This window comes from Cibotium barometz, chromosome 11 (assembly GCF_041138505.1).
Source record: "Cibotium barometz isolate CiBa-2024 chromosome 11, ASM4113850v1, whole genome shotgun sequence".
In the NCBI taxonomy this organism is placed as follows: Eukaryota; Viridiplantae; Streptophyta; class Polypodiopsida; order Cyatheales; family Cibotiaceae; genus Cibotium; species Cibotium barometz.
This window is the reverse complement of record NC_141056.1, coordinates 28,372,030-28,376,122: the sequence shown is the minus strand read 5'-3', so window position 1 is coordinate 28,376,122 and position 4,093 is coordinate 28,372,030.

Below are 4,093 nucleotides of genomic sequence, written 5' to 3'. Positions count from 1 at the left end.
AGAGCGAGAGATTCCCGAGTTAGCATTACCCCGTTAATCTGCCACGTGTCACTCTCTGTGGCAGGGGCCAGCATAAGTTTGACCGGCCTACCTCTTCTCAATTTTATCTGGTGTGCATATTGAGACTTTTATCTGGTGTGCCCCTTAGTGTTGGTGGTGCTTATTCACTCTTTCACTATTAATTAATTTTGTTGGTAGTGCTTATTCAATTTTCGGTGCAAAAGAATAAAGATGTATTAAGGTTCAAAGGTTTAGAAGGGAGTGAAAAGAGCTTTGACAAATTTTAGTCAAAGACTTTTTAACAAAAATTAGTAGCGGCATCGAAAAGAAATATAATTAATATAAATTTCACATAAGTAAACTGTATACATCGTATAGAAAAGAGACATGTACATTTGAGAGCAAAGCATAAGTCTGACGATATATCAAACAGAAAGCCCAATTTACAAAAGGGACACTATACATTTGATACTATAGAAGTGGCTTTCTATCAAAAACCGAAAAAACCTAAAGAAAACAACCATCTTCTTCACTGAGGCCCACATATTTACATACTTCAAGTGATAGAGGTACAAAATTATGGCCTTCCACAATAGATCTCTTGAAGTTGGCAGTCCTTTCATATACATAAAGATATGATTTTTTGTAGTCTTCTTGTTGTTGTTCTGGCACATCATCATCAACCACAATCGGGTTGTTTCTAGTCCCCAGCTCATTGTTGTTTCGATATTGTTCTTCCTCAGTATTGTTTCGCTGGCTTCATCTTCATGTTGAACTCAAGGTGCTGGGTTCATGTGGTCGAAGTATCTTTTGGTGGGTTCGTCGGAGAAGAAAATTTCCTCAATATGTCGATACATTGGGTCAAGTGAGGGAGTTTCATTACTTTCCAAACAGTAGCTGATCGTTGCTTGTTCATGCCGGAACCAGTTTTGGGAATGACCCATGAAGCAGCCGGGTAGTATTTACCGATACGCACCATCTTCAAAAGCGTGTGCTTTGTAATGAGGCTTTGCAACAATGAGGCTCCCAATTTATTGGCTATGTAGTTGTCCATGTATACATATGCTCTCTCAAATAAGTTTAGAGGAGACAAGCAAACCTTATTTTTTAAGTATGCTTGGCCATACAAAGCATATAGCTGTTACCTCTTGTTATCTCTTCGGTGGAGATGTGCGATAAAAATTTAAAGTGTGGCTTCTGCAAATCCTTCATACAATAGCCTATCATTCCTTCTAGGGTGTGCATTCTAATCTGTCGAAGGCCTCTACACATCACTAAACCACCTTGAGGTTTAAACATATCTCACCCCAAGTATCTCTTTATGGTTTTGCCTATGCTAATTAAAAATGGAGCCATTAAACTAGCTACCATTTGAAAGTGCATGTGATTTAATGTGCCCCACCCCAAGTATCTCTTTATGGTTTTGCCTATGCTAATTAAAGATGGAGCCATTAAACTAGCTACCATTTGAAAGTGCATGTGATTTAATGTGCCCCCCTTCTCTACAACAAAAAGACCTTTAAAGCATTCCATTCTAACAAATTCTTCTAATGGTTCCCAACAAGACAATTTAATATCACCATTCCCAATACCTATTGTCATAGATACTTCAAACAACCTTGTTTTTTTGTCTTCTGGGAATTTAGGTATCTTGTGAACTGACGGTTCGGATGTCTCTGGCTTTTTGCCTTTTTTATTTGAGTGTGTCTATCCTGCAGTTTAAGAGAGTTTAAAATACAAACAATTATCGTTTAAAGTATTTTTTTTAAAACATGGAGTGCGTATGGACAAAAAAAGGTTTTTGGGATTTATAAGAAACTTAGGAGAAATATTTTTAAAAACAAAGGAGAATAAATATCACTAAATTGTTATAATTCTACATAAAAATAGTCTACGTATCAATGGAGCGTATCGTTCTGAATTTATACAGTCACGTATAAATCGACCACAAAATTGATACAGTATGGGTATGAATGGTCTGTATTAATCTACTCTTACCAAAAAAATAGCTCAATAAAAAACTAAAACTAAAAATCAGGAGAGACAAAAGGGGAATAAAACAGAAGTAGCATAAATCTTATAATTTCGTATATATAAAATCATATTAAGCGATCGCATGAATATAGTCCGAATAAATAGAATCCGGGTAAACAATGATTTCTTTTTATGGTATTCATGCATTAAAAAATTACGATAAATATAATAAATAATTAATCAATGCACCCCAAATCTTTTGTGGGGGTTGCATTGATCAATTATTAAATATAACCTTCATGTAGTCCTTTTGCATGTGAAGGCGAGCACATGTAACGTGCACCCGAAGTTGATTAATATGCACACTGTATATATGTGCAATTATAAGAATTGTACTATTTTTCATTTTAATGACTGCTAAAATATTTATTCACTTTCCTGCATATTAAACAGAGAAAAATTTTAATGAATAAGGTGCTGGAAAAAAAGAGAGCATGATAATGGAAAATAATTGAATAACTACATATCGGTCGATCTTGTTGTCTTCTTGGACCGCACGAAGATTACGGACTCCAGAAGCCCCGTCCGATAGAGTGCTGATGCGAGGTCCCTCATTCAAAGACAGGTCTAGGGATAGTAGATGTTGTGGGACAATTGGAAACTTGAGGTAATGTAGGCGGACTTTGCATGCATGCATCAGAAAACATGACGAGGGAAGGACGACGATCAAGACACATATAGTTTGTTATGTCATTCATCGATTTCCTTTTAGGAGCCATTTTATAGAACAGAACTAAGAGAATCGAACAGAACAGAACAGAACTAAGAGAATCGAAAAGACTAACAGAGTGTACATTAAATATCAGCTAGGAAAAAGATGCACCGAAAAGACTAACAGACAGTCATTAAATAGGCAGAAGAAACCTAACGTGCAAGTCCAGAAGGATGTGAAGATAAACAGCTACCCATACAATTCGAGAAGAGCCACAAGCAGGCAAAACGCCGATGAACTCGCTCCATAACTTCATCCACACACGTGACCATCCCATACCAGGCCAGAATCGGTAATAAGATCATAGAAGTCTGCGAAGAAGCACACCAAACCATCTTAGAAGTCGGCCATATGAACCCGACCACACAGGTTCCAGAAGACAGGAAATAAAGACGACGACAACCACAAATAACGTTACACGTGTCCACGTTCATATATAACAATGCATGCGAATGTTACACGTGTACGCGTTCACATGCAAAAGGACATATTATATAATTATTTATTGCAACCCCCACAAAACTAGATTAAGGTTATATTCTATAATTATTTATTACAACCCCCACAAAAGATTTGACAGAGAGAAAGGTTTACCAGCGACACGACAACAAGAACATAAAACCGAGAAAAGAAATGAAGTTTCGAGAACAGCAATGCAGCATCGCTGACAACTGTACACGAGCGCAGAAGAAGACAGCTGTAGATGACCCGAAAAAACAAAGACTTCGGAGAGAGGAAGGCGCCATGCACGGACGAAGGGGAGCCCTGAAGAAGACACCACAATCAACTGGCAGCTTGCTTGCAGACGACCTGGAGAGGAAGGCGCCATGCGCCATGCACAGACGAAGGGGAGCGCTGAAGAAGGCACCTCGAGCAGCCCCAGTAGCTGTAGACGACCAGGAGAGAAATACGCCATGCACAAATGAAGGAGCAACCAGCAAACTGCAGACAATCCGGAGAGCAAGGCGCCATGCACCATCCACAGACGAAGGAGAGCGTTGAAGAAGACACCTCAAGAAACCGGCACCTATAGAGGACCAGGAGAGAAAGACACCATGCATAAACGAAAGAAGACAGGAGAGAAAGACGCCATGCACAAACGAAAGAAGACAGGAAATAAAGACGATGACAACCACAAATAACGTTACACGTGTCCGTGTTCACATGCAATAATGCATGCGAACGTTACACGTGTACGCGTTCACATGCAAAAGGACATATTATATAATTATTTATTGCAACCCCCACAAAATCAGATTAAGGTTATATTCTATAATTATTTATTGCACCCCAACAAAATGTTTGGGGTGCTTCTTGAGACTTTATTCTTGGTATATATTGAGACTT